The sequence below is a fragment of the Neovison vison genome, chromosome 13 (assembly GCF_020171115.1).
Source record: "Neovison vison isolate M4711 chromosome 13, ASM_NN_V1, whole genome shotgun sequence".
NCBI lineage: Eukaryota > Metazoa > Chordata > Mammalia > Carnivora > Mustelidae > Neogale > Neogale vison.
In genome coordinates this window covers 109034639-109058595 of record NC_058103.1, presented here as the reverse complement: position 1 = coordinate 109058595, position 23957 = coordinate 109034639, and the positions used below count along the sequence as shown (strand labels likewise).

General features: G+C 37.3%; 1 protein-coding gene and 1 pseudogene across 4 annotated transcripts in view; one reads left to right on the top strand and one right to left on the bottom strand.

Annotated features, from left to right (window-relative positions):
* The window catches only part of TCF12 (transcription factor 12), a 389433-nt gene that overhangs the window by 99930 nt on the left and 265546 nt on the right, over window positions 1–23957 (top strand). The gene's annotated exons all lie outside the window — the stretch shown is intronic.
* Window positions 7894–9276, bottom strand: LOC122894288 (annotated as a pseudogene).

Here is a 23957-nt window from a genome sequence, read left to right as displayed (position 1 = left end):
AAATAAATAAAATCTTTTTTTAAAAAAGTGCACAAGGATTCCATTTTTTAAGAATAAATGTTAAAAAGTTCTTTGAGATCATTCTATATAAGATGCTACAGATTTGTTTCTTTGTTAAACTGAATAAAATAATGAGTAAAAAGAAAGATAATGTGTCTTTCTCTTTTGTATTTCCCTACACAACATCTTCTCCTGGTTGTCTTGAGGCATTTAATCTGCCTTGTGTCAGGGATGGAGTGTATTAGAAAGAGAGAATGTAAAAAAAAAATTGGCTTTTGATTTTAATTTATTCAGTGAGTTTAAGTGCCTACTATGTACCAGACACTGTCATAGACTTTGGGAGAGAATAGAACTTTGCAGCAAGAAAATGGGCTTAACAACTAGGCATTTTCAGCAAGCTGAAGCATTTCTACAGTCCTGAGTTTTATCAAGAACCATGTGTGAAGTAATGAAATTATAGGGTTTCAACCATAGTATAGAGAAAATACCATAATATAGAGAAATTCTTTAGACTTTTTTTTAAATCTGAAGAAATTCTTGGTACATTTTCAAGTTGACATCTAAACTTTTTAATTATAAGTTTAGTAATTGCAAAGGATTTAACCTGGGTGTTTGGTATTTACATTTAGAAATAAAGCGGTTATATTATTCTTTTGAATGCATTCAGTGGAATCTAAATGGCTTAGCAAGTTGATACCATCTCTTGAAAACTGGTTAGGTGTGAGATGCTAGTGTTGGGCACGAAGTGAGAGTACTCTTATGTCTCTAATGCAGAGGCCACTGCTGTATACCAGGCAGTGACTCATTCCAGAAATTGACCCTGTTTTCTTGCAGTGATAGAGGCCTGTTCTTTTTGGCATTAAGCCTTTGACCTTTTCTTGGAGCTGTTGGTAGTGCCTCACTGCTGTTGACACTTTTTCAGATTACAGTGCTGTTGTACCAGTCTGATCAGCCAATTCTGACTGTACCATTGTGGCTCTTGAAACTAATCTATGGCATGTGTTCAGCTCTCAGACTGTGTGCATCTTTTCTTTCCTTTCTTTTTTTTTTTTTTTAAGATTTTATTTATCTATTTGACAAACAGATCACAAGTAGGCAGAGACAGGCAGAGAGAGAAGGAGAAGCAGGCTCCCCTCTGAGCAGAGATCCCGATGTGGGGCTAGATCCCAGGACCCTGAGCCAAAGGAAGAGGCCCCAACCCACTGTACCACCCAGGCGCCCCAGACCATGTGCATCTTAACAGTGATATACCTTTATTTCTCAAAGCCACTCAACAGTTGGCTGAGAGTTAAGGTATTCAGTGGACCTTTCACATGGCCAGTCATCTATGGTCATCCAGTATTGTTTTGTGTTGAAATTGTCTGAAAGTTGACTCAGAAAGTTCTAACCTTCCCTCACTTCCTCCTAGTTCACACACTTTCGTAAGTGGTTTGGTCATTGAATGGAGGTAGATCCAGAAAGGCATCTTCTCCTTTTGGCTGCTTTCTGAATAATGATCAGGATAAAAGGTATAGGGAGTTATACAGATGTTACCCATCTTGAAAATCACTGGGTATCATAGGTCTTTTTTTTTTAAAAATAACCTAAAAATAGCCATAGGGCAGCCTAGTTGGTACACCCTTTAGGTGACAACCTACCTTAAGAAACAGTTGTAGGGGATTCAAACCTAATTCTCATTCAGCCACGTTGGTTCTTTTGTTGTAGTCTAGAATCTTAGGTTATAAGAATAATGACCATTTGGTCAAATATACTGATCAAATCTTCCTACGATGGCTTATGGGAGTCAAAATAAACGGGTGTTTAATGGTTCTCTAGAATTTTTATTTTAGAAAGCCCTTGTTTCTTTTGCATTTAATTTTTCCAGATGAAGAGTCTGGGTCTGGGGAGGAAATTATTAGATAAAGATTGAATTTATGGCTACTGGAATGGGACATACCAGTTGTCCCTGGATTCTAGGTAGGTAATAACTTAACCTGTGGGAAGTAGGGGCTGAGGAGAAACCATTCATGAACTTTGTTTTTCAAAATCACCCCCAGAACCTTCCTCAGGAATGAAAACTCCTGGTGCAGCTCCCGCAAGCTGCTCCAGGTGCCTTACATTTAACTGAGTGCTGGGTATGCTGTCCACCTCCAGATAGCTCTGATCATGGTTTGTCATTCCTCTTAACTTTATTGAGAAGTCTACGGAAAACAGCAGGGGATGACCCTAACTTCTCTACCTCCCACACAAAACACCTGTCAAAACCACATGTCTTCCCTGCACCCATTCCAGTAGCCATTGTTCAGTCATTTCATAGAAGTGGCCAAATGCCAGCTGGCTGATGTTTGAACAAACAGGATAGTTTGACCTGACTTCTTAGGCAGTCTTTTCACAGTTCAAACTAAACTGGGAGTCCTAAAGCAGACCAACCCGTTAAAAGGCCACATTTGATCCACCGTTAGCTTGTGACTTAGGTCCTATTTGTGGATCTCCAACAATTGTAAGCAACACTTCTGACATTGTGCTTCTTGTATGAAAGCCAGGCATCAACTCCCCTCCTTACCGAAAACACAGTGACTTGTACTATAAGGTGAGTTGTAAGAAACCTTTATGTATTTTATTTAATGAGACATTATGTAGTTTTAAAATTATTATAGAGATTTCTCCAAAATGAGGCTAATCTTGAACACATGGGGGAATTTCTTGGAAGGATGACTAATTCATTATTTACATGAACTCTGCAGGCAGTTATCCTTGCGTTGGAATCATCCTGTTAGGATAGGTATTATGAAATTTGTCCCCAGCTGTAGCTGAAGTGATCAATAATACCACCATGTCTCTAGAAAGTATTTAAGTCTGCCTCAAGTTACCGGCCAGGGTTGTTATGGATGATAGAATTGCCTTAGATTTCCTTGCGGGCCATGCAGAGTCTAATTGCTAATACATGTTTCCTATACCTGGATTAGTGCTTCCATCTAAGTGGAAAGGTCAGTTTAGACACATAAGGAGGAAGCCACTTGGATTTATGGGATTTGTTCAACTGTTTTGGCCCAGGACCCGGGAGGACATGGTGGATTTAATACTCTAGGTTGGCCTTATCTTGTTGCTTTGGAATCCTGTTTATAGTGGTAGCTTTCATTACATGATGGGTAAGACAAATTAAATAGATTTGGTCCTCCCTTTGTCAGATTAATCAGCTTGGGTAATAGAGTGGAATGCTTTGGAAAAATTTGCTAGGAGTCCTGACAATGTAGAAACAAAGGATACATGGTACTGGAGTTAATTTTCCACACGCCACTTATATTTCCGCATGTTTTGCAAGCAGAGGCACTGATTGACTTTGTTTTGGACTATCCTTTCAAGGATGCTTATGTAGTAAACAGTCTTGGGAAATAGACATAGTGTCTTTTTCTAGGGCAAAGGTCAGATATATTTTACTGTTCAGTATAATGGAGATAATGTCTCTCTAGACAAAGGTCAGCCATGCTTACTGTGCACTACAAAAGATTGGGCTACCTAAACAAAGGTTTTCTCTCCCGTAAACTCACTGTGCACACATCCATTTGGACTCATTTATTTGCTGCCTTGGGATTTCGGGTAAGGGAGACTGATGCAAAGGCACTGATGCTCATGCTGCTTGCTATGATACGACTAATAGAGTAGTTGATCTCTGACTCAGGTGTCTGATGTGTTCTGCCTTCATCTACAAAACTGAAGGGTTTACCTTGTTGTCTTAGGAGCAAGGCCTAATCTCAGACTTCACAGTTCTTGACACTGAGATAGGGAGTGCTGTCTCTGGAGTGTCCATTTGGGGGCCCCATATCTCTAGTTTAAAAATGACCCATTTGAATAGTAATAAAAATGTCAAATGCATATAACTTTCAGCCTGGTACTGCCATTCAAAGGTATATTACCTGTAGTAAGGACATAAACTACTACCCTCACTCTTGGGACCAAATCTGGCTCACTTCCTGATTTTTGTTTTTTTTTTTTAAATAAAGTTTTATTGTAATACAGTCCTGCACATCTATATTTATATTGTCTATCTATGACTACTTTTGCACTACAAGGCAAAGTTGGGTAGTTGAAGGAGAGACTTTATAGATCACGAAGTCAAAAATGATTACTTGTCCTCTTAAGAAAAACTTCTAGAGCCCTGCTCTAGCACTCTACCCCAACATTATTTCCTTTAAATATGCTTGCAGAAGTGTGTCAAGATAGATGTACAGAAATGCTCAAAGCAGGATTGTTGATAATAGTAAAAAAAAATAAAGAAAACTGGAAACAACTTCAGGAATCGTGAGGTCTAGATTTATTGCTTGAAGATTATACTTGTTTTCAGATTTTTCACATCATTCCTTGGACTGAACTCTGCCCAGTGAGTCTGAAACACCACATTATGTTCTTGAACTTAAATATACATGAAACACTATTTCCTTCTTCATCCAGGATAAGGGGTTGTCAGTAAATACTATCTGGGAGAGAAAGCAAGGGTCACCAGATTAATTTGGCAAGCCTCTAAACTCCAGGGAGTATAAGGATTACCTAGTAAGAGGCCAGAGGTATTGCTGTTAAGTTTTGCATTTTAGTCCAAAGATATTTGAAAGCCAGTCAAAACAGAGTCATCGGAAAACAAAGTAAAACACAACAAAACCCAGACAAAACAGAAGAGACTGTATTACAATAGCAACAACAAAGGTAATGCTTTTGATATTGAAGAGCCGCACTTAACTACTAAATCTTTCAGTTAAGGAGGACCCTCTGTGTGCTCAAATATGAGAATAGAAGCCTTAAATGAGGTGGAAGGCCTATGCTGACTTGTAGGAGAGAAGTAAATTTACTTTATAGTTGACCATTGAACAACATGGATTTGAACTGTACAGGAGGTCCACTTATGAGGATTTTTTTCAATAAATATGTTACAGTACTGTAAATGTATTTTCTTTATGATTTTCTTAACATTTTTCCTTACAGCTTACGTTATTGTAAGAATACAGTATATAAATACATAAAACATATGAAATATGTGTCAATCCACTATTCATGTTACTGGTAAGACTTCCAGTAAACAGACTATTAGTAGTTAAGTGTCAGGGGAGTCAAAAGTTATACGCAAAGTTTTGACTGCTCTAGGTGTCTTCTGTCCCTTCACTATTCAAGGATCTCAAGGTCAACTGTATTTTAATGAGCTTTGAATAAGGAAATCAAGAACAAACTGTTTGGAATTTTGGTAACCTGCTAAGAAGGGGAGGAGTTAGCCTGGTAGCAACTTGTATTTTAGAAATCCATCTAAGAGAAAGAAGGCCAAGTTCTAATATTGTGGTTGCCAGCATTGACTAAATACAAGTTTTTAGTGAGCAGTATTAAAGATGTTTCAGATGTATTTTGTTCACTGCCTTTACTTATAAATGTAGTGACATGTGTTTTGTACAACTAATCCGTGTCATTTAATTCCTTTCATTAGACCTTTGTATTCACAAAGTCTTAAAAATTTGTATCAGTTCAATCACATTTCATTATACTTATGACATGCGTATGGAAGGGAAAAGGGTAAATGAGATAGAGATTGTCCTAGAAAATCTAGGACATGTATTCTCTTTATGTAGCCAAGCGTTACATACATATTGTGGTCAGGAGATAAGTGGTGAATCTGTGGATAATTGGGGTAGGAGCAGAGGCAAATATATTGAATGCATCTTGAGGTCCTCTTCCAGAGAATTCTTTGTGTTGTAAACTTTGTGTTTATATTTCTTCAGGTGTGAATTTGGGGAAGTGTAATACCTTACATGGCAAAGTTTCACACATATTGGTAGGGAAGTCTTTTTTAATTTTAATTTTAATTTTTAAAAAATATTTTATTTATTTGACAGAGACACAGTGAAAGAGAGAACACAAGCAGGGGGAGTGGGAGAGGGAGAAGCAGACTCCCTGCCTACTAGGGAGCCTGATGCGGTGACCCTGGGATCATGATCTGAGCCCAGACAGGCAGAGGCTTAATGACTGGGCCACCCAGGCTCCCTGGGAAGTCTTTTTAAAAGGTGTTTTTTTTTTTTTTTTCCCTTTTGAAAAAAATGTAAAAGTAGTGGGGGAGAAATCTTATTATTTAACTTGCTGCATAATTTCCATAGATTATATTTTGCCTCAAACATTAAGTTTGAGATTCAAGGAATCTTAAGTAGACAAGCAACACAGAGAACCATTATGACCTGACCAAAACTAAATAACTGGCTAGCTGAATAAGATCACTTGGGAAATGTGCTTAATTAAGTAAATAGATTAAGTGGTTTATTTTTCTATATGGGCAGTTAGGAAAGCATGTTATTTCAGGTGGCAGACATGGAAGAATCTTGAGACTGTGTGTAGGTGGAACAATGCTAAGCTCTCTTCTAGTTAATCAGGGAAGACTTCATGGAAGAGGGATGAGTAAGTGTGGATAAGAAACAGAGGGTGGGTATGGCTGTCCTGTGAAGAGCTTCAGAATCACCAGGAGCAATCTGTCAGTTTTGAAATTAAGGATAATCATTAAGTTTTGTATTATATGAGGTGGGTGGGGGAGGTAAGACACATAGCACCTTTCATTTTTTAGACTTCATGTATGTTGTGCTAATTTCACACTTCTTTCACCATGTATTCTCTTTAATTAATCTCTTTCTCTTGAGTAAATTATCTTTTCTGCTGCTTTTGTGTCCCATGTAGAACAAAATTATAGACTCATGCTAACAAAATTTCAGTTTTTTTGAAAGAAAACTTAAGATTTCAAATACAGAAAGCTTAGCATTTTGTTGGCTTTTGGGCAGAATGTGAGTACATAGAGCACTTCGGACTAAGAGCTGAGGCAGAACCTTTAAAGTGTTTCTAGATTTGAGGGCCATACTGAGGCTAGAGTGTCGTAGTGAAAATAGAAGACAGGGGTAAGGTCCTGAGTATAGTAGATGACAGGAGTGGAGGAACAGGAAACTGGCATTAACAATGGCTTAGTGTATAGGTTAGGTTAGGATTCTCAGCCACCATGAAGAGATAGTTTGGGAATGCTGTTCACAATAAGATCTATGCCTCAGAATCTGTAGCAGAAAAACATGTTTATATAGGATATGAACCAGGTTATAAGTCTTGTTCTTTGCAAATAAGTGACGTTTTTGGTCTTTATATATTACTATTGCATTGACTAAAACCTAGCAGATATGAACTTAACATTTAGTGTACTGTATTTATTTTTCAGGGTTGGCCTATAATGGTAAAAACTATAATTCTGAGTAGTAATAATCCATCCATCCTCCCTTCCTTTCTTCCTTATCTTAGATTCTGGTGATTATATTTCCTTAGATGGATCCTATCTTGTCAGGCCATGGGGTTAGTAGAAGGAAATAGTAATATACTGATTTTACAAGATTTCTGAATTGAAAGGAGAACAGTTTGCTGTTTCCTGGCCAACAGATGAGAATGGAATAATCTGTAGAGTGCTAGGTGGTTTTTCTTGTTTTTTTTTTTTTTAATTATATATATTTTATAAACATATAATGTATTATTAGCCCCAGGGGTACACGTCTGTAAATCGCCAGGTTTACACACTTCACAGCACTCACCATAGCACATACCCTCCCCAATGTCATAACCCCACCACCTGGTTTTTCTTGTCTTTTAGGATACTGAGGCTTTTCCTTTCTCTCGATGTTTAGAGGCATTAAATGTCATGTTTACGTTATTGGGGAAGGTTTTTTTTGTTTGTTTTTTGTTTTTTCCCAAAGAAAGGTCACTGCAAATTTTATTTGTTATTTTAGTTGGTATGACACTTAGTTGGTTGCATGATCTTTTTTCATTATATGGCAGTGTACACTATATTCTGACATACATGGTACACGAAGTAAGATCCTTTGAAACAGTTATGCACAATACATGCAATAATGAATTTATACATTGGAGCCCAGGATGTGACTGACTGGAAAAGATGGACTAGGCATGTTCGGTGTTGAGTGAAGGAACCAGAAGTCATAGAACACACAGGAAATACGCATCTGGTTTGAAGAGCACCTGCTGCATATGCAGTATTGGCAGTGGTGCCTCTGAGATGAACCCATTTAGGGCTACAAAGGCAGGTATCATCCAGCATTAGGGTATAGAAGCAGGGTTTGCTGAACCATTCCTATTTAGAACTTTAGGAAACTGATGTTTTTTCCTTAGGCCATTTTGATATTATTTAAGTAACAGATCAGATAATAAGGACAATGTACACAACCTCCAACTAAAACTCTGTTGTAGTCTAGACAGTGAAGTGGTTCATTAGAAAACTTTAAAACTGCAGCTCCTTTTGGATCCCCCAGAGTGGGGGATCTTCAAACGGGCCTCTTCCTCAGGAATCAGAGTCACCTTCACAACATCTGAAATTCCATTCTGTCCCAAGACGCAAGGAATACTAAGGAAGACATCATCTTTTATTCCATAGAGACCCTTAATCATGGTGGAAATTGGATGCACCTGCCTAAGATTCTTCATTATACTTTCTGCCAAATCTGCCACAGACCGTCCAATGGCCCAGGAAGTGTAGCCTTTCAGTTTGATCACCTCATAGGCACTGTTAACCACCTGTTTGTGAACCTCTTTCCACTGTTCCTTATCTGCATCAGTGCCTAAGTCAGGGTGCAGATTCTTCAGAGAGACACCAGCAATGTTTACTCCACTCCATACAGGCACCCTGGAGTCTCCATGCTCCCTGAGGATCCACCCGTGACAGCTTAATGGGTGAACTCCCAGCCTTTCTCCCATTAGGTAACGGAACCGAGCTGAATCCAGATTGCAACCACTTCCAATAACACGGTTTTTGGGAAAGCCACTTATCTTCCAAGCCACATAGGTCAAGATATTCACTGGATTGGAAACAACAAGCAACTTGCAGTTTGGGCTGTATTTGACGACATTAGGAATGATGAACTTAAAGATGTTCACGTTACACTGGACCAAATTAAGGCGGCTTTCCCCCTCTTGCTGACGTTCCCCAGCTGTGATAATAACCAGCTTGGAGTTTGCAGTCATGTTATAGTCTTTGCCAGAGACAATTTTTGGTGTTCTAAGGAAAAGGCTTCCATGCTGGAGATCCATCATCTATCTCTCCCTTGAATTTGTCTTCCATGCATCAACAAGAGCAAGTTCATCTGCCAAGTCCTTCATTAAGATACTGATGGCACAAGCCATGCCAACAACACCAACCCCAACAACTGTAATCTTATTTTGGGGGACATGTTCTTTCTTAAGAAGATTCTGAATCAGCTGATCTTTGAGAATTGCCATTTTGGACTTAGAACCAAAAGGAATTGGGAGTGCACATCGGGAGGGCGGGCATCAGCAGTGCATGAGACTGGATCCGGACTTGGCTGCAGCGGCTCCGACACTATTGGGGAAGTTTTAAAATTTGTTTTTGTCTCCCATACCGAAACGTTAGCCAGGATTATGGGAAGTAATCCCCAACAACATTCCCAGTTTTTACCTCAAGTAGATTATTCAGATAAGATTTACTTGTGTCATAAAGATTCTGCTGTTTGGATATGGAGCTTGGTTCCATTAAGTGTTGGCCTCATGTATTTATCGAGCACTTGGTTTGTGCCAAATACTTCTCTAGACAATTTATACCTAGTATTTCATTTAATCCTCATGGGAAACTTAAAAGAAGGATAGTGGTATCCCCATTTTAAAGGTGAGGATAGGGGCGCCTGGGTGACTCAGTGGGTTAAGCCACTGCCTTCGGCTCAGGTCATGATCTCAGGGTCCTGGGATCAAGTCCCGCATCGGGCTCTCTGTTCTGCAGGGAGCCTGCTTCCTCACCTCCCTCTCTCTGCCTGTGTGTCTGCCTACTTGTGATCTCTGTCTGTCAAATGAATAAATAAAATCTTAAAAAAAAAAAAATAAAGGTGAGGATATTGAAGTTCTTCTTCCAGTCAGACTAATCAGTTCTCTCCATTCCCCCTGGAAAATACATTGACTGATAATGATGGACCCATTGTTCATTTATGCCTAATCAGTTATACTCTAGAGTGCTTCTGTGCTTCCGCTCTAATATATGAGTTGTAGCCTTACCAAGAGTCAATTGTATTTGTTCCCAGACCTGTTAATAATTATTCATTTAAAATTAAATCTATGAGGGGCACCTGGGTGCCTGGGGAACCTGCTTCCCCTCCTCTCTCTGCCTGCCTCCTTGCCTACTTGTGCTCTCTGTCAAATTAAAAAAAAAAAAATCCTTACAATTAAATCTATGAATTCCTAACAAAGATTGTTTTATGAAAGCTGAATTGAAAGTTTGGAAAGACATAATGATAAGGAGCTAAAGCACTTGCTATTGAATTAGATGTAATGAGACTGTTAATAGATTGTAGGAAAAACAAATGTGGAAGATTCTTAATTTATTTCTTTGCAAATGCATTAGTTTTTGTTATATTTTAAAGAAGCAGGGTGAGGGGTGCCTGGGTGGCTCAGTCAGTTAAACGTCTGCCTGTGGCCCAGGTCATGATCTCAGGGTCCTGCGATCGAGGCCCATGTTGGGCTCCCTGCTCAGCAGGGAGTCTGCTTCTCCCTCTGTGCTGCACCTCTCCACACTCATGCTGTCTCTCGACTTTTCTTTCTCTCAAATAAATAGACAAAAATCTTTTTTTTTAAAAAGGAAGTAAGCTGAACACTGAATTACAAGTGTGACTTATGCAAGAAGGGCAATATAGAACACTAATCAGAGGACCCATATTCAGAAAAGGGGTCCTGGGGGTACCTGGGTGGCTTAGTGGGTTAACGCCTCTGCCTTCAGCTCAGGTCATGATCCCAGGGTACTGGGATGAGCTCCGCGTAGGGCTCTCTGCTCAGCAGGGAGCCTGCTTCCTCCTCTCTCTCTGCCTGCCTCTCTGCCTACTTGTGATCTGTCTGTCAAATAATTAAATAAAATCTTAAAAAAAGGGGGGGAGTCCTGGTCCTGAGTTTGGAACCAAATGAAAATTAAGACATAAGAGAGTTCCATATGACGTTTAACCATCAGTATTATTAATGGTACAATGATGAGAGTTCATAGCTTTAGAGCTGCTGCTGCCAAATGGGCTTGCCGATGCAACAGTATTATTCCATTGACTGATAATGATTATTCCATTCCAAAACCTGATTGGAAGAATAGTGTCAATCACTAGTGTTGACAGCTCTTTATGATATTAGCTCCACATATTCAAGAAATGAATATTCAAGAAATGTGCACAGTAGGGACACCTGAGTGGCTCAGTGGGTTAAACATCTACCTTTGGCTCAGATCATGATCTCAGATCTGATCTCAGGGTCCTGGGATCGAGCCCCGCATCGGGGGTCTCTGCTCAACAGGGAGCCGGTTTCCCTTTCTCTCTGCCTGCCTCTCTGCCACTTATGATTTCTCTCTCTTTCTCTCTCTCTCTCTGTCAAATAAATAAATAAATATTAAAGAAAAATAAGAAAGAAAGAAAAATGTGCACATTAGTCAGGAGGTTTATTATTCTTCTTTGGGTGAAGGCAGGTAAGGGAGTTCTTCCAGATAGAAGTCTGAGGCACCAGGTAAAGGTGATTCCTACATCAAAATACTGGATATGTTTTATGTTTAAAAATATTTTAGGTAATGCTTGGCTCATTAATTGTATCTTCACCTTAATCTACTTTCGAAATTATCCTGTATGATATAGCTAAGAAGGAACAGAATCTATGTCAAGCTTAGTGTTGTCTGATCATTAAGGCTTTGCATCTTTCATCAAACCACACTTGTTGGTATTTCGGGGCACTCTCCTGCTTCTTCCTAAGCTCTTCATCTGTGTACCAGTTTCCTGAATGTTCCTTTGGTACTTTCAGTATAATAGAGCCTGTTTTGTTTCCTTCAGGAGAATAATTCTCATATGGAAAAGCGTGTATCAAACAACAGAATAGAGCTATAGCTTACAGTAAGAGAAGAGAAAGAGAAAATTATGACGTAGGAGTCTCAAATATGTGACATAACATCTGGTCCCCAGATCCAGACAAATTGTGTTGAAAAGAATGTGTGGATATTTCCTCATAGAGTGTTTTTGTTTGCAAAAGTAATACATACACATTGCCTTTTAAAAAAGTTATTACTGTAAAAGATATGTGTCAGCAACGTGAAGGAGCAAGAAATAAGTAAATGAAACCTCTTTTCTTTATGAATATAAAAGATAAATGAAACTCTAAACTGCATTAATAGAAATGTTGTATCAGAAAATGGTTCCACTGTCTTCTTAGATGGGATGATGGATTCATTTTCCTACTTTATCTGAGTGTCATTCATCAATTATAATGTAGAGAAGGGCATGTTTAAGGATTTGAGCTACTGAAAATAGTGACATAGGAGTAATAGTCCGTAAACGGGAAGAAAAGACTAAAGGCAAATGGGACTAATAATCTCTAGGTTTTTTAATACTGTCATGGAAAAGAGGATACAGACTTCACTGGTGTTGCTTTAGAAAAGTGGGAGGCAAACTTTTTTGTAAAGGACCAGTTAAATATTTTGGGTTTTGTTTGCAACAATTTAATTCTGCCATTGTAACATGAAAGGAGCCATACAATAATGTGGAAAACAAACGGGCGCGACTGTATTCCAACAAAACTTTATTTGTAAAAATAGACAATAGGTTGGATTTATCCACAGGCCAACTCCTACTGCAAAAGAGCACAATTTTCATCTCTCAGAATTTTTGAAGATAATTTTCTAAGATATTTCGGTAGGGAGAAAGACTGCCTAAGAGGTCTGGGCACACCTGCACTGATTCATTAAAACCATCAGCTTCACATGCTGTTGGTAGGACTCTTGCACTAAATAGAAGGGAAGACTAAAGGACTCCTAAGACTTCTGCCAGTGTTCCCTGCCACTTTTCTATGTTCTGACTGACAAAATTTCTTTTATTTAATTGTTTCAATATTTATACCTTGATTGGTAAAGATTCAAGCCAGAAAATAGATCTGTAGTATACTTTGCTTTATATGAGCTTGCTAAATTTTATTTTATTGAATTTAATTCAGTAAAGTAGTTGATTTTATATATGTATTTTATTGCATGTAATAAAATGCAGTATATATTTGTATATTCAGTTATTTATACTATATATACGTGTGTGTGTTTATAGTAAAAAAATACGTAATTTTAAATTGAGTATAGTTGGCTGATTAATTTCAGGTATACAGCATAGTGATTTGACAACTACATACACATTATGAAATGCTTACCACAATAAGTATAGTCACCCTGCAAGATTACCGTGATATTGTTGACTGTATTCCATATGTTGTACTTCTTATCCCTGTGACGTTTTTTTTTTTTAATTTTTTTTTAAGAATTTATTTATTTATTTGACAGACAGAGATCACAAGTAGGCAGAGAGGCAGGCAGAGAGAGAGGAGGAAGCAGGCTCTTCACAGAGCATAGAGCCTGATGTGGGGCTCGATCTCAGGACCCTGAGATCATGACCTGAGCCCAAGGCAGAGGCTTAACCCACTGAGCCACCCAGGCACCCCGACTTGTTTATTTTGTAACTGTAAGTTTGTGCCATTTACTTATGTACATATTGACTGATTTTTTTCAATATAGTTAGCATGCAGTATTATATTGGTTTCAGGTGGACAATATATGGTTCAGTAATTCTGTACATTACTCAGTGTTCATCATAATAAGTTTAGGAAATTTGTAGCTCTTAATCCCCTTCACTATTTCACCTATCCCATCACTCCCTTCCCCTCTGGCAGCTACGAGTTCTCTACATTTATTTGCCTGCTTTTTTTTGTTGTTGTTGTTCTTTCATTTTTGTTTTTGTTTTTAGATCCACATGTAAGTGAAATCATATAATTCCTTTCTCTAATTTATTTATTTATTTTTTGTTGTTAAAGATATTATTTATTTATTTGACAGAGAGAGAAACAGTAAAGGGGAACACAAGCAAGGGGAAGGGGAGAGGGAGAAGAAGGCTTCCTGCTGAGCATTGAGCGGGGCTCGATCCTAGGACCTTAAGATCATGACCAGAGCCGAAGGCAGACGCTTAACAACTGAGCCACCCAGGTGCCCGTGTCCAACTTATTTCACTTAGCTTGATACCCTTTAGGTCCATCCATGTTGTTGTGAATGATAAGATTTCATTAGTTTTCATGACTGAATAATACTCCGTTGTCTATATATACCACATCTTTTTTGTCCATCGTCTGTTGATGGACACTTACATTGCTTCCATATCTTGGCTTGTAAATAATAATGCAGTTGTTTCTAATTGGTGTTTTTGTTTTCTTTGGGTAAATATCCAGAAGTGGAATTACTGGGTTGTATATTTCTATTTTTAGTCTTTTAAGGGACCTCTGTACTGTTTTCCAGAGTGTTTCCTCCAATTTACTTTCCCATCAACTATGCACAATTATTTCCTTTATTCCACATCATTGCCAATATTTGTTACTTCCTGTCTTTTTGATTCTAACCATTCTGACAGGTGTGAGGTGATATCTCATTGTGGTTTTGATTTGCATTTCCCTGATGATGAGTGATGTTGAGCATCCTTTCATGTGTCTGTTGGCCTTCTGTCTTTGGAAAAATGTCTGTTTAGTTCTTTTTCCCATTTTTAGTTGAATATGTATATATTCTGATTAATATATATATTTTTTGTTGAGTTATGTAAGTTCTTTATATTTTTTCCATATTAACCCCTTATTGAATATATCATTTGCAAATATTTTTTACTTTTCAGCAGCTTGCTTTTCATTTTTTTGATAATCTTCACTGTGCTGAAGCTTTTTGTAGTTTCACGTAGTACCAGTTATTTATTTTTGCTTTTTTTCCCTCTTTACCTGGGGAGACATATCCAGAAAAATATTGCCAAGACTGATGTTCTAGATTTTACTGCCTGTGGTTTTTTGGTATTGTTTTTTTTTTTTTTAAAGCAGTTTTATGGTTTTAGGTCTTATATTTAGGTCTTTAATCACTTGTGAGTTTATTTTTGTATGTGTTGTAAGAAAGTGGTCCAGTTTCATTCTTTTGCATGGAGCTATCCAGTTTTCCCAGCACCATTTATTAAAAAGTCGGTGTTCTCTCCATTGTATTTTCTTGCCTCCTTTGTTGGAGGTTAATTGACCGTATAAATGTGGGTTTATTTCTATAAAGTCTATTCTGTTCTTTTTAGCTAAATCTGTTTTTGTGCCAGTACCATACTATTTTGATTGCTATAGCTTTGTAGTAGAGTTTGAAATCTGATATTGTGATACCCTCAGCTTTGTTCCTCTTTCTCAAGTTTTTTTTGGCTATTTGGGGGTCTTTTGTGTTTCCATACAAATATTAGGATTAATTTTATTCTACTTTTGTTAAAAAAAAAGCTATTGATATTTTGATTGGGATTTCATTAAATCCACAGATTGCTTTGGGTAGTATAGATTTTTTTAACAATATTAATTCTTCCAACCCATGATCATGGTATACCTTGCCATTTATTTGTGCAGTCTTCAATTTCTTGCATTAATGTTTTATAGTTTTCAAAGTATAGGTCTTTCACTTCTTGGTTAAATTTATTCCTAGTTACTTTGTTGTTGTTGTTGTTCTTTTTTTTTTTTTAATATTTTATTTATTCATGAGATACAGAAAGAGAGAGAGATAGAGGGAGAAGCGGGCTCCACGGAGTAGGGAGCCCAATGCAGAACTCGATCCCAGGACCCCAGGATCATGACCTGAGCTGAAGGCAGGTGCTTAATCATCTGAGCCACCCAGGCACCCCCTTTTCTTTTTTAAGAGAGAGAGAGGTGGGGGAGGGGCAGAGAGAGAGGAAAAGAGAGAATCCACGCTGGACATGGTGCTTATTCTCAAAATCCTGAGATCATTACCTGAGTTAAAATTAAGAGTTGGACCCTTAACCGTTTGAGCCACCCGGTGTCCCACTTTTTTCTTTTGGATGCAACTGTAAATGGGATTATTTTCTTAATTTTTCTTTCTTTCTTTCTTTTTTTTTTTTTTAGTGTATAGAAAATACAACCTGAATATTGATTTTGTATTCTGTAATTTTACTGAATCCATTTATTAGTAAATACTTACATTTAAAGTATGTATTTCAGTAGTTTTGAGATTTATTTTGTTAGATGTATAGAACATGTTCATCATTATTCCAGAAAGTTGCCTTATTGTCATCATTTGTAATCAGTTTTCTTAACACCAGTCCCTTGGAACAATTTGATACCTGTCACTGTAGATTAGGTTATATCTATCACTGTAGATTAGTTTTAGTCTGTTCTAGAAATAACTTCATAATAATGGAATCATATAAAATAAACTCTTGTATCTGATTTCTTTGACTTAAACAATGTTTTCTTGGTTTTGGTTTTTGTTTTTCCTGGGTGAAATTGCCCTTTACTTTCTATTTCATATCTTTGAGGAGTTTAGTTTTACATTTTGATGCAGTCCCAAAAGGTGGGACACTGAGAATTTATTCAGAGTATTATGATTTTTGCAGTGTTTAAAAATGTGTTTAAAATTTACGTATTTGGAGTTTTTTTAATTTAAATTCAACTTAGTTAACATATAGTGTAGTATTGGTTTCAGGTATAAAATTTGGTGATTGCTCTCTTACATATAACACCCAGTGCTCATCCCAACAAGCGCCCTCTATAATACCCATCACCCATTTAGCCCATCCCCTCATACACCTATTCTCCAGCAAACCTCAGTTTGTTCTCTTAACTACAGAGTTTCTAATGGTTTGCCCCCCGAAACATTGTTATGTTATTTTATTTTTCCTGAAACTATGTTCATCTGTTTTGTTTCTTGTGAATTCATATAATATTTGTGAATCATATAATATTCTGTGGAATCATATAATATTTGTATTTCTCTGAGTGACTTATTTCTCTTTGCATAATACTCTCCAGTTCCATCCACATTGTTGTAAATGGCAAGATTTCATTCTTTTTGATGACTGGGTAATACTCCATTGTGCATATACACCATATCTTCTTTATCCATTCATCAGTCAATGAACATTTGGGCTCTTTTCATAATTTGGCTTTTTTGATAGTGCTGCTATAAACACTGGCGTGCATGTGCCCCTTCAGATCAGCCCTTTTGTATTCTTTGGATAAATACCTAGTAGTGCAATGGCTGAGTCATAGGATAGCTCTATTTTTGCCTTTTTGAGGAACCTCCATACTGTTTTCCAGAATGGCTACAGCACTTTGCATTCCCACAACAGTACAAAGGGGTTTCCCTTTCTCCACATCCTTGCCAACATCTGTTGTTTTCTGAGTTGTTAATTTTAGCCATTCTGACAGGTGTGAGGTGGTATCTCATTGTGGTTTTTGATTTGTATTTCCCTGATGATGAGTAATGTTAATCTTTTTTTCATGTATCTCTTAGCCATAAAATAATGTTTTTGACATTCATTCAGGTTGTTGCATGCATTAGAAATTAGTTGTTTTTTATTGCTTGGTAATAGTTTTCCATATACCAGTGTTTGTGTATCCATTAATCTGTTGATAAATGTTTGGATTGTTTACAGTGTTCTGTCTGTTATGAATAAAGCTGTTTTGAAATTAGTATACAGCTTTTTATGGACATTTTTAAAAAACTGATTTAATTTTTAGGGACGCCTGGGTGGCTCAGTTGGTTAAGCAGCTGCCTTCGGCTCAGGTCATGATCCCAGGATCCTGGGATCGAGTCCCACATCGGGCTCCTTGCTCGGCAGGGAGCCTGCTTCTCCCTCTGCCTCTGCCTGCCTCTCTGTCTGCCTGTGCTCACTCGCTCTCTCTCCCTCTGTCTCTGACAAATAAATAAATAAAATCTTAAAAAAAAAGATTTAATTTTTAAATAATCTCTGTACCCAGTGTGAGGCTCAAACCCACAATTCTGAGGTCAAGAGTCACATGCTCTGCTGATTGAACCAGCCAAGTGCCCCTGAATATTTTGTTTTTTGTTATTCTTGAATAAATATCTCTGAGTAAAGTTTCTGTGTCATATTAGAAGTATATAGTTTATACTCTATGAAACGGGAAAGCTGCTTTTCAAAGTGGTTGTACTATTTTACACTTCTACAAATAGTGGCTGATTGTTCTCATTGCTCAGCATCCTCTAACACTTGCTGTCATCAGTCTTTTTAAGTAAGTCTTTTTGGCCATTCCTGTGAGTATGTGGTAGTATTTCGTTTTAGCTTATGTTTCCCTGATGATTGATGATTTTAACTATCTTTTCATGGGCTTATTGTCCATTCATGTATCTTCTTTGTCAATTTTGGATGTAAGATCTTTGTCAGATATATGTATTATGAATATTTTCTCCTAATTTTTGTCTTTTCATTTTCTTAACAGTTTTTTGAAGGGCATTAGGTTTTAATTTTGAAGAAACCAAATGAAGCTTTTTGTGTGATTAAAGTTTTGTTCTGCCTAAAAGAATCTTTGTCTAATTCCATATTGCAAGGATGTTTTTCTCCTCTGTTTTCTTCAGAACTTCAATAGTTTTAGATTTCATTATTAGGTCTCTAAGCCATTTCAATTTTTTTTTTGGTAAAATGTATGATAGGAGTTGGAAGTTCTTTTTTATCTTCCATAAGATACTCAGTTGTTTTAACACCATTTATTTGAGACTGTCCTTTCATTGTTGAATTTCTGTTTAGGGTCTTAGTTGAAAATTCTTTGACCACATATCTTTGGTTCCATTTCTGGGCTCTGTTCTCTTTCATTATCAGTATATTTCATTGTTTTCCTTCCTCATAGTGTCTTCATTACTGTTGATTTAAAATAAATCATAAGATTAGATACTGTAAGTCAGTCCAACTTTGTTTCTCTTTTTAAAAATTATTTAGCCCATTCTGGGCCTTGTATTTCCATATGCATTTATTTCAAATAAGCTTGTTAGAATTTTTATTTGAATTTCATTGATTCTGTGTTTTGTTTTGTTTTGTTTTTTAATTATTTTTGCTACTCTGCAATTCTGGTTGTTTGGAAAAAAATGTATTTTGTAGCATTATACATGAGTTGTTCAGTATGGCTGTTTTTAAATTTTATTTTAAAAATTAATGTGTAATAAAATTGATTTTTTTTTGAGAGAGAGTGTGCGCTCATGCTCACACATGTAAGTGTGTGGGTGGGGTTGGGGGCAGGGCAGAAGGAAAGGGAGAGAGAGAATCTTGAGCAGGCTCTATCTTATGACCTGAGATCAGACCTGAGCTGAAATCAAGAGTTTGGATGCTTAACTGACTGCACTATCCAGGCACCTCTAAAATTGACATCTTGTTGGTATATAGTTCCATGAATTTTAACACAAGTGTAGATTCATGTAAGTCCTACCACAATCAAGATTCAAAATAACTTTATTACCCCAAAAAACTAGCTCATGCTGTTTCTCCCCCTTTACTTTATCTTAATCCCTTGGAACCCCTAATCTGTTCTTTATTATTATGGCTTTATCTTTTGGGGAGTTTTTATATAAATATAGTAATATAGTATATAACATTTTGAGACTCGCTTCTTTGACTAAGCATATTACCTTTGAAATACAACTATGTTGTTGAATGTATTGGTAGTTGGTTCCTTTTTACTGATGAGCAGTATTACATTAAGTGGAGGTACCACAGTTATTGTTGTTGTTTTTACCCTTGTTAAAGGACATTTGTGTTATTTTATAGTTTTTGGAGAGTATGATTAAAATGGCTATGAACATTTTTATATCGGTTTTTTGGTAAACATCTGTTTGCGTTTCCATAGGGTAGATACTCAGGAGTGGGACGTCTAGGTCATATGGTTATTGTTGGTAGTTTGCCATATTAATAAATATTTTTTTCTTATTTTTGCAGTAATTAGAGCAAATTTAGAAAGTGGGCAGGAAGAAAAAAATGGGGATAATGTTGCTCATTGTCTCTCTGCTAAAACCCAAATACTGTAAACATTTTAGTATGCTTCCTTTTCCCCTTCTACCCTTCTTCCCCACCTCCTCCCCATCTTTTTTCTCCTCTTATCCTCTTCCTCATCTTATTTTTCTTCCATCCATGTCTTCTTTTTCCTCTTCCTTCTGTTTTTACGTAGCAGTAGTCATATTGAAAATAAAGCTTACAATCAATTTTATTTTTCTTAATTGCATTATTTATATGTAAGACTCATTACACATTAATTTTCTAGCTAGCATATAGCACAGTATCTAGCATGTATAAGAGTAACATATTTGTATGGTGGACTTATAGGCAGTTGGCTAACTTTTAGGCAACTGGCTAATGTTTGATATTTTGGATTGATCAACCTTTCTTATCAAATCCTGGGCAACTATGGATTCCATCCATTTCCCTGATCTTGGATATGTTGTGGTTGATGCTAGCCGCTTGCCACTTGTACTGAATAGAGTCTTAAGGCAGCTCCTACATATTTGCCATTGTTTAATATGTGAGTGATTATTTCTGGAGCAGATAGACTTTTCATCTAAATAAAGTAATACTCTCATTTGTATTCATGAAACAAACAACGTCGGAATGTTTTTATGAAGTTTTTAACCAGATGCTGCTAGTTCTGTATTTTTTTACACCTTACCTTTACTTTTAAGTGCTATGGGCTACTCCTTTTATCAGAATGTTGGCTCTTGTCATGTGATTGCTAAGGCCTTCCCTGATGTGGCCTTGTGGAACTCAGATAAACATTACCTTCTTTGCCATTTGGCAGAAGCTGGGTCAGTGATGTTTCTGTCACCTTTGCAGCCAGGAGCTCTGCTAAAACGATTGTTGGCTTGAGGTTTGGGGGATTAAATCAATCTTCTCATCTTTCTGACCTCGTTTCTTACCACAGGTGGGTATTAGAAATTATCTTAGGCTAATAGACCCAAAACCCAGAATTTAGAAATCAGGAAGTATAAGGTTCTTTTACTTACTTAAAAATGGGTAGTATCCTCTGGGTCTGGGTAATATGGAATAAACACGCACTGCTCTTTCTTTACAACTGAATGTAATTTTAAAACCTGGACAGAATACATGGTAAATAGTAACAAGCTGATTGGAGAAAAGCAACAGTTTTCAAAATACCACCAAACCTCCAGGATCCCCTGACCTAATCCAGTGTAGCCAGAAACCTGGAATTGAACATAGTGATATAGACAGAGTGAGATCCAGAAGCTCTCTAGTTTTGGCTTGAGGAATGAGAAAGGGTGAAAGGCTGTTAAGAGTTGGGGTCACCCCTTGTTTTGTTTTGTTTTTTCCCTTTTACTATATTTTGTCACACTCAGTTTCAAGTGATTAATGAATCACTTTGCATGGGGTGCCTACGGGAGCCACAACTCTGATGGAGGGGAACCTTAATTAATGTCTGCTTGCTGCAGCTCTAGTTCCAGGAAGGCCGTGACAAACCCCATTGCTTTCTTTAATCCATTCTCCCAGTATATGTCATCTGATAGGTATGATGTGGACTGGTCCTGGGTGGAGGACAGAGAAGAGTGGTCTTCAGTAAATTGGAAAGTGCCAGGAGAGAAGAAGAGTAAAGAACTTGGGAAGGAGACTCATGAAGTTGTTTGTGTACAACTACCTGGGCTCCCTATAAATCTGTGCAGATGCAAAGAAAGATCTGATCCTAATTAGCATTTCAAAGAAAATTCTGATACAGGCTAAAACCACCCAGGTTGCAGACTGACCGCTGGGTGGCCCACCGACAGGAAAAATCCAAATAGAAAGGCTTTGAAAACTGGACTGATAAATAGAACTACAACCAACAGAAAGCATATTGGAACTTGCAGCTTGAACCTACCTAATCGGGTCAACTGCCTGTAAAAACGAAAACATCTATTTGATGAAGTTTTAGAATATAAGTGAGGTTCAGTGGGGTGAGGTCCAGAGCTGATGACCAAGAAAGAATTCTTGAGACATCTTTGGTGCAAAATGGTGGGTTATTAAAGCACGGGGACAGGGCCCATGGGCGGAAAGAGCTGCTGCCCCGGGGTTGTGAGGGGTGGCAGGTTATGTACAATGGGGTTGGGGAGGTAAAGAAAAGGGAGGTTTCAGTAGAACTTTCATAGTTCTAGTTGTAGGTTCCAAGAGGACCTACAAGATACTGGAGGCCTTGAGGTCTTGCCATTGTCAAGGTCATTTTTCCTCTAGCAAGATATTAACATGAAGATAGGTGGGAGATTCCTAAAGAATGTCACATATGTCCCACCCAGGAGGGGGGTGGGGGAAAGTTGCAGGGTGTCAGCATTTGCTTTGTCCTCAGCTGGCCTTCTGTTCCTTCATCATATTAGCATACTATTCAAGGATATAATCCAGAATTACTCAAAATACAAAGAACCATAAATACCTCAAATCATGGTAAAGGATTATAATATAGATAGAAACTTTAAATCATTTATTATAAAAACACATGAATAAGCCATTGCAAATACCTCTTTGATAAGTGTTAAGCTAAAAGTATCAGCAAAAACCTTAAGGAATAAAGAGGAACCAAATAAAAATTTGAAACTGAAAAATATAATGATCATAGAAAAAAAAATCACTGGATGGATTCAATATGATAATGGAATGGAGATGAAAGAGGAGTCAGTGAACTTGATAGACCAATAGAAGTTTTTCAGTCTTGAATCATAAAGAGAAAAATGATAGGAAAAAAAAATCATCAGAGAACTGTGGGCCAGTAACATAAGGGCTAACATTTGTGTCGTTAGAGTACCAGAAGGAGAGGAGAAACAGTGCAGTGCAGAAAAAAATGTTTGAGGAAATACTGGCTGAAAACTATAATTGTGTTAAAATTCATAGAACTGTACACCAAAAGGGGGGGGGAGACCAGTTTTCCTGTATGAGAATTTAAAAAATAAAATTAAAATTTGAAAGGAGGTGGTATTTTATTGTGGTGGTAACATGGAATGTTTATTCAGCAGTGGTAAATCCTGGACTACTTTGACCTTAGGCATTACTGGCTTCATGGCTGGTGATGGCAAATGTTTTAGTCTTTTCCCTCCTTTTCCACCTTATTACCTGAAGTGAGTTAATAATTTGGTGTGAACATTGGTGGCAATATGTTTGGTTTCTTTTTTTTATTATTTTTAGAGCCACTCCTGGTATATATGATAGTTTGGCTCCTTACATCTTATTTTCTAAGTTGTGAAAGTTTTCTGCTAATTGCAAGGAGCTAAAAGGACATGAACAGGCCTGAGAAAGAAAGAAGGTTCTTACTTTTTATTTTTTTTTACCTTAGAGTATTTTATGTAACATTAGGAAAAATTGGCAGCTTTGCTTATTTAATTCTAAAAAATGTGCCATTAACTAAATACGTATACTTTCAGAGCTCTACAGGCATTTGGCAGGGATTGCACAGGTTCAAAAGGAAAGTAAACACTAGGGTATCTATTAGAAAAAAGAAATGGACATGGTTCAGAAATGGATGCCATGAATTGACTCTTTAGAATTCATATAAATGCTATTTGCTCTCTAAAAGAATGCTTAACTGGGGTGCCTGGTTGGCTCAGTGGGTTAAGCCTCTGACTTCGGCTCAGGTCATGGTCTCAGGGTCCTGGGATTGAGCCCTACATCGGGCTCTCTGCTCAGCGGGGAGCCTGCTTCCTCCTCTCTCTCTGCCTGCCTCTCTGCCTACTTGTGATCTCTCTCTCTCTGTCAAATAAATAAATAAAATCTTTTAAAAAAATGAAAGAATGCTTAACTAAAGCTGTTCATTCTTCAGAGTTAGTGATATGGTAGTTATGAAATTCAGGCTATTTCAATTTAAGTTTATTAGTGAGCTACTTTGCATTATTGATCACCATGTTAGTTTGATAGTTCCTATTTGTATTTGAATACAATTAGCAGTTCTTTAGGCAAATAGCTGCCCTTTTGGGGGGAATGCTTGGGTTACCTAGGTAATATGTATTGAAATTATTCAAATTTTCAGATTTTCTTGAGTATCCAAGACTATTTTTTGCTGTTGATTATACTATGAATCGAAGAATCTTGACTTTTCTGTTCTTCCCGTTGACGGCTCGCTATCTAGCTGGTTAGTGGACTTGAACTGTAAAGTACTGA